The sequence below is a fragment of the Neopelma chrysocephalum genome, unplaced genomic scaffold (assembly GCF_003984885.1).
Source record: "Neopelma chrysocephalum unplaced genomic scaffold, ASM398488v2 Primary Assembly neopelma1_118, whole genome shotgun sequence".
Taxonomy (NCBI): Eukaryota; Metazoa; Chordata; class Aves; order Passeriformes; family Pipridae; genus Neopelma; species Neopelma chrysocephalum.
The window spans coordinates 161,209-168,541 of record NW_020897780.1 but is presented as its reverse complement, the minus strand read 5'-3'; the positions used below and the strand labels follow the sequence as shown (position 1 = coordinate 168,541).

Sequence of the window (7,333 nt, the reverse complement as noted above, 5' to 3'; positions counted from 1 at the left end):
CAGAGCACTGTGGTGTGTTCCCAGGGTGCCCTAAGGGTGGGCAGGGAACATTTTAGAACAGCAGCACTGAGGGGGCATTTCTGAGAGTTCCCCAAAAAACCACTTCAATATTTCCCTACTCACTCAATCTTACAGCTTAAAGTGAAGTTCTAAACTAAAAAAAGGGCCCTCAAGTGTCTGTTTTAACAGTTCTCCCTATCCCAGAGGTAAATCCATCCCTGACCTTGCTGCTCCTCTGTGTACAGACATTTCTTCAAGGAAAGACACCCTTTCCAAAAACATTCCCTTCCCAAGGTCCACAAGAACTCTTAGCAAAGTAAAAAGTTATTAAATATAAGGGAAAAAAAACAGAGAGGGAACTGCCAAGCACAGGTGTTCAAAAGGACATAAAACTGCCATGAGAAATAGCTACCAAAGCCAAATAGAGAGGTTTTGACCATATTATTGTCTCTCTGATGAGGTGGTGGCTCAGCTTTTTTAGGGCCTCCCAACCTCAACATTCAAATTCACCTTTCAGTTTCTCTGAGAACAGTCTTTTTTTAGGGCACAGCGATTAGAACCCAATACCCACAGCTGGGAGAAATTAAAAATATTCCCTGCTCTGGGGCTGTTTTGTTCCAGCACGAGGAAGGTCACACAGCTGGGCCTCTGCCTGTTCCCACCACAGCTCACCCTGCAGATAAGGGAGAGCAAATTAAATAAAGGCCCACTCTGACTCCAGGCCAAGTTTTGCTTTCTCCAAAGGTTTAAACCCCCCCGTTTTGGGTTAATTTGGAGGCAGGAAAGCTCCAGCTGGTGCCTGTCGAAGGGGCTCAGCTGAGCTGCACGTTATCAGCCCCCCAAATTTATCTGCAGCACAAGAGGCCTTTCCCTACCCTGCCCTGCCAGACACACACCCCGGAACGTGAGGGAATCCGGGTCCCACATTCCACAGGCTGCACTCCAGCCCTGCAATTCAGGATCCCAACCAAGGGCTGCACTAACACAACCTTTTACAAGTGCTCAAGGGCTGCAGGTCAAGGATCCAACTTCTTATCACCCTCTGCCTGCTCCTTTCCAGGTGCTGGGCAGCACCTTCTGGAGCCTCCTCTGCTGCCCAGGGGAGCTGGATCTGACCCAGCACCAGGAACTGCTCCCACTTTTCAGAGCCTCGGGAAGCCAAAGGCATTTCACCACGTTTACAAACACTCCAGAATTACAGGATCATGGGTTGGGGTTGGAAGGACCTCAAAGCCCCTCCAGTGCCACCCCCTGCCATGGGCAGGGACACCTTCCACTGTCCCAGGGTGCTCCAACCCGGCCTTGGACACTTCCAGGGATCCAGGGGCAGCCACGGCTTCCCTGGGAAATCCATTCCAGCCCCTGCCCACCCTCCCAGCCAAGAATTCCTCCCAGAATCCAACCTAAACCTACTTTCAGTTTGACACCTCAGGGTTTGCAGCCCTGAGTGTCACACACATTTCTGTGGGACACCCCCCAAGTGCCACCCAGCCCCGAGCTCCCGGGGTGTCCCTGCAGGAGGGGACAGGAGCAGCTGCCCCTGCAGCCCAGCCCTCCTGGGCCAGTCCCAGGGGAGATTACATTTCTGGCTGTTTGCTGTGGGGAGGAGGGAGACAGAGCTTAGATTTAAAGTCCTGATCAGCTGAGCATGAACGTGGAAGATCAAAGGGTCACTCAGCACACAAGCTAAGCTTTCCCTCATTGTCCTTGAACAAAATTCCTCTCACTCCAAACTGTGGAGTAAAAAAAATGCCTGCCTGTCTGCCTCCCACTCTATCCCCAAGAGCCACGGCTGAGTTTCACTGCTGGACAGTTTCTGCACTCCAATGTTTGGAGATGAAAAGCTCTAAAGAGCAGCAAGATAAATAAAACTGCAGTTTATTAAAAGAGCCTCCCAGATTATTCAGCAGCCCAGCCAAGCTATTTCACAGTCTGGTCATGCCTGCAGTGAAAACAGTGGGAGTTTTGGGAACAGACACAAGCCCTGCTAAGAGTAAGGAGACATTATGAAATGGAGCTTTCCCCTCATTCATGGCAAGGCAGGAAGCCTCTCCTACCACTGTGAATCATCCAGAGAGCAGGAGAGCACTTCAAAACAACCACCCCTGTGCACTGCCAGCCCTGGAATAGGGCATGGAAAGGGACACAGGGAGAGGGAGTCACTCAATGATCCCCAAAGCAACTCAAAGCAGGAGCTGCAGCTCCAATCAAACCTGTTCCGTACCTGCTGCTGCATCCTCCTCCTCCTCCTCCCACTGCTGGGACCCCACAGCTTCTCCTGGAAAACACACACAGCAGGGATGGAGGGATTATCCTCTTTAGGATCCCTCCCTCACACACAGAAGTTTCATTCCCAGTTTTCCCTGTGATTCCCAGTTTTATCAGTGCTGATGGGGCTGGGGGAACCCCCTGCCCAAGGGGTGCTGCAGGAGCTGGGACTGGAGTGTTCCAAGGGACACACCTGGGGGACACCAGGAATTGGGATTCACGCTGGGTGATCCCACCTGGCTCATCCTAAGGGATGAACTCGTCTCTCCTCCCACGCACAAAGACATGGATTCAGGAATTAACCAACATCAGAGACTCAGGAGGATTTCCCAGAGTAACATGGGCTAAAAAATCAGATGTAAAACATGGAATAAAGGAACACTATCTTGCTCAGGAGAAGGTGTTAAAGGAAGCTTTATGTTTTCAGGAGAGGCAGAGCCCCTGGTTTCCCAGTTTGCAGCAATTAAAGCTCCAGTTCATGCACCAGCTCCTGCCTGGCAGCTCCCACAGCTCTGCCTCCCTCTCCTCCTCTGAATTCAATGGGAGAAAGTACCAAAAACGTGCTATAGAAACAGAACCTCACAGAAAGGGCTGGATTTGGCACCAAGAAATATTATTCCCTCACAGGTCTGAGGCAACCCCAAGACAAACTCCCCTCCCAGAAGTGCTGCTGAGCTTTTCCAGACCCTGGAATTGCAGCTTTGGGAAGCACAGGTAACCCTGACTGTGGGTAACAACTGGCACAGTGTAATTAGGAAAAAACACAGGGGCTGAAGAAAATCACCTACTTGGCTCGCCCTGGAGCTCAGGGAGCCAGGAGTTCATATGGGAAGGAGCTTTCTTTTGCCATGAATAATTAGAAAAGCAGGAGTTTCAAAGGAAATCAGCAGTTCCAGCTGGCACAGGAGCCCAGGAACAGCCATTTTGCAGCACTTTCTAACAGGACACGAGTCCCACAGAGCACCAAGAGTGCTCACCCCAAGCTTTAATTATGGTTGCTCCAACTAAGATAATGTTTTTTTCCTAATTAGAGGCATAAACAGGTTTTTTTTCCCCCCCTCTAATTAGAGGTATAAAGGCCAGTGATGATATCCCACAATTAACTGGTGTAAAAGCCACAGCTCCCATTTTGTGATGTCCCCCATCCTCCATCCATCCCATAATGACAATTTGCCCTCAGTTTGGTGGCTTTTTGGCTCCCTCAGCATTCAGGCTCAGAGCTCACCGGCCTCCCAGGAATGAAAGGCAGGATGAAGCTGCCAGTTGGATGGATATTTGATCCTGGAGTGTGTCAGGCCATCCCAACAGTCACTCCATGGACCAAACTGGTTGGATTTCCTCTCCAAATGTTTTGCCCAGCTCTGGCTCTTATTTCCACCTTGCTCTTTATCTTAAGGCTCCTTATTTCCCTGACCTTTGCTGCTCCTCCAAACACACTCCACCCTCCAGGCTGGGGTGACAGTGGCTTCTCTGTTCCCTTCCTCTGATTTTCACTTTGGATCCAAACAGGCACATCCCTAAATCATCCCCCCCCCCCACGGTGATTGGGGATCACTCTTTAATGAGCAAAGATAAATCTCTGTACTCACATATAACCTGTTTTTAACACCCCACAACCTGTTCCTGTGCCCAGGACACTCCTGCCAGCTGGAAGCTGAGCTCCAAGGGCTGGGAATGGTCGCCCAGAGTGGGATGGAGAAGAGCAAGTGCCAAAAAGGATCAGGTTCCACCTTCCCTTCCCACTTCAGGGTCCTCCTGGGTGACAAATGTTTCCTACACCTGGGAGGGTTTGTGTCACCAGGCTGGGCAAGGAGAGCAGAGTTCTCCTCCAGGAGCAGACTGGATTGACTGGGAAGCAAGGAATTAACTCCAGTGCCAGGCAGTTGGAGAGCTCTGCCCAGACTGGAAGGAATGTATTAAAGGAGCAGACCACGAATCCAGAAAAATAACCCATTTTGGCAGGGACAGGGCGAGGGTGGCACAAAAATATCCTGCCTATCAATAGGCTTTATTCCTGCCAGGGCAAAATGTGCTTTTACTGGAGCTATTTAATAATTAGATTATCCTATGAGACCCAGGGGAGGGAGGGGACCAGGAAGTGGGGCCATAATCAGCTGGAACCGAGTGAAAAACCTCTGCTTTCAGCAAAAAACTCAGCCTGGATCTTTTCTTTTTTTTTTCCATCACAATTTAAAAAAGGAAAGATGTAGGCCAGGCTGGGCTGACCTTGCTCCTGATGCCAGGAAACACAGGCTCCACTCATGTCTGCTGCCAGAGCCCCAGGGAAGAGTGCAGGGATCCTGCTCGGGCCCAGGGATCCTGCTCAGGCCCAGGGATCCTGCTCAGGTCGCTCAGGCTCTGCCCAAAAATCCAGCCAGCAAACAGCAGCCATTCCCAGTTATCCCACAGGAAAAGTGCCCTTGTGGGAATAACCCAACCCAGAGACATCAAACTGGATCAGGAATTCCTCAGTCTGTCCAAGAGATCCCTGGTGCTGCTCTGTCACCTGCACCTAAAGCCAGGTATTGAAATGATGAATCAGGAACCAAAGCAGAGGGAACCCACCTCTCCTCACCTTCTGGAGATGGGGAAGTGAAAGCAGCAGCTACCCTGGATCTTCACATCTGGAGATTCCCAGCTCTCCAGCTTCATCCCAACCTTTGGGTAACTCAACCCCCCAGAGCTGGGCTGAGATGGCACCTAAAAAACAAGTGAGATTTATTAAAATGTAGCAATTCAGGTAGTTTTTATGGTGTATTTTCATTCTATAAGAGCTTCTCTCAGTTGCTTTAAATACACTTCAGTAAATTCACCCTGCAGGAAGAGATCACAGCAAACAACACACACAGAGTTACAGGGAATTATTCTAATTTATAAACATGATTTATAAGGCGACTGAGAAACCTCAGGGACTCTACGAACGTTTATTCTGCTTCCTAACAATTCCTAATTTATATCACCACTATTATAGTGATGGCAGCTCACTCCCTGCCAGGTCTCCAGAGCAAGTGGGAACCAAGGCCTGGAAAGGTTTCAGATTCCATGAGATCTTCAGGACCAAAAGATCTCTGATGAACCAGTGGCAATCTGGCACCTGCCTATATTTAAATAAAAAAGGATTTAAGAACCAAACCCCACTTTTGTGTCATTTTAAGATGAAACCCCATCATCAAATTTGCCAAACTTGAGGCGTCCTGTGCAGGGCCAGGAGTTGGACTTGATGTTCCCTGTGGGTCCCTTCCAGCACAGGGAGGTTTTGTGAGCCTGCTCTTCTAAACTTTCTGGTTCAGCCTCAAAAAGATCCTACTTAAAATATTCTGAGAGTTTAAAGAAGTCTGTTTTAAGAAGGTTATTAAGAGGAGCTGAAACCCCGCTGGGATCCCGGGGAGCAGCAGCTGCCCCAGCTCTGCATCCTGGAGAAACTGCTCCCAGACTTCATTCCCTCCATCCACTGACATCTAGTGGTGGTGGCACCATGACAGAACCTCCAGCTGCTCCAGTTCCACTTCCCTTTGTGCTTTTCCCAAGACAGACCTGCAGCTTCACCTCCAACAATTCCCAAGAAGGTTGGAAGGACCTCAAAGCTCATCCCCTTCCACCCCCTGCCAGGGGCACCTTCCACTGGATCAGGTTGGTTAGAAATTAGGCAGAATTCCTGCATTTATGGGTTTTTTTCAGATTTGCAAATGAGTTCCCTGAAATGACCGGACTGGAGCTGTTCACACTCCCATTGTTCTCCTGGGCTGCTGATTTGCACCCAATGCTTCACATACCACACCAACTGCTCCCCAGTTCCTCCCTGCTGGGATAAGAGCCCAGGGATTTCATCCCTTCTCCAGGTTTGCCCTTCAGCATTTCACAGGAGGCTGGATACATCTACGGGAAATGACAACCTGGAGTGAGAAAAGCAGCATCACTTGCACAACTAAGGATGACAAACCCTCACGAGGATTACAGGATTAAGCCCTGAGAAATTCATAATCCCTAAAGATAACACCAGAGCTGGAAAGGAATCAGGTGTTTGACTAAATACCTTTTTCTTCCCCCCCAAGTCTTTACATAAATCAATTTATTGTGGTTGATACACAATGTTGTCACACTAAAACACGAGTTCAGAGGAGGTGATGGAGCAATTCCTGCTCTGGAGCCAGGCTGGGAGAGCTGGGGGTGTTCACATGGAGAAGAGAAGGATCCAGGGATACCTGAGAGCCCCTTCCAGGGCTTAAAGGGGCTCCAGGAGAGCTGGAGAGGGACTGGGGACAAGGGATGGAGGGACAGGACACAGAGAATGGGTTTAAACTGAAAGAGAGTAGGATTAGATGGGATTTTGGGAAGGAATCCCTCCCTGTGCGGGTGGTGAGGGGCTGGGATGGATTTCCCAGAGAAGCTGTGGCTGTCCCATCCCTGGAAGCGTCCAAGGGCAGGTTGGAACAACCTGGGACAGTGGAAGGTGTCCCCGGGGTGGAACTGGGTCTTTAAGGTCCCTCCCAACCCGAATCATTCCATGATTGTCCACAATTATGGATTAGTGAACTCGCCCGGCCAGAGCCGCCACACAGCTCCTCAGAGACACCCGAGACAGAACCACACCGGCAAAACCCACCAAAAATCTCCCCCCCCCCCCCCCCCCGCCAACATTTTGAGAGCAGAAAGCTCAATTAACGACAATTAACGATAATCCACCTCCCCGCGCGCGCGCCGCGGCCCCGCCCCAGCGCCCAGGCCCGCAACAGGCCTGTCCCTGAGGGGAGGCGGCGGCAGGGCCGGGAACCCAACCGCTCCCCGCCCTCGCCCGGCCCCGGCAGCCCCGGCACTCACCGCCCTCCTCCGACCCTCGCCCCGCGGCCCCTCAGCCCGGCCCGGCCCCGCCGCTCCGCCTGCCCGAACCCAACATGGCGCCCCCCGGCACCGCCACCCGCCCCGCGCCTCGCCGGCTTCACGCCCTCACTCAAAATGGCCGCCGCCACAGCGCCCCGCGCCAAGAGAACCCGGCCCGGATCAAAGATGGCGGCGCGCGGCTTCACTGTCGGCGGCGTCACGGTGATGCTTTGCCCGCCTCCAAGAT

The 7,333-nt window shown here is 51.5% G+C and overlaps 1 long non-coding RNA gene across 5 annotated transcripts in view; it reads right to left on the bottom strand.

The window, feature by feature from the left end:
• LOC113974181 overlaps nucleotides 1–7,162 on the bottom strand; it is a 7,961-nt gene extending 799 nt beyond the window's left edge. Inside the window, exons 1-6 of one of the 5 annotated variants that reach the window (XR_003536470.1) lie at nucleotides 7,087–7,162; nucleotides 6,042–6,144; nucleotides 4,834–4,968; nucleotides 3,858–4,107; nucleotides 2,505–2,612; nucleotides 1,863–2,278 (exon numbers count right to left, since the gene is read on the bottom strand). This is a non-coding gene — a long non-coding RNA (uncharacterized LOC113974181). Of the gene's footprint in view, nucleotides 1–1,862; nucleotides 2,279–2,504; nucleotides 2,613–3,857; nucleotides 4,108–4,833; nucleotides 4,969–6,041; nucleotides 6,145–7,086 lie in introns of those variants that run through there. The other 4 variants (XR_003536471.1, XR_003536473.1, XR_003536472.1 and 1 more) reach the window with 4 other exon arrangements.
• Nucleotides 7,163–7,333: the final 171 nt, after the last annotated feature.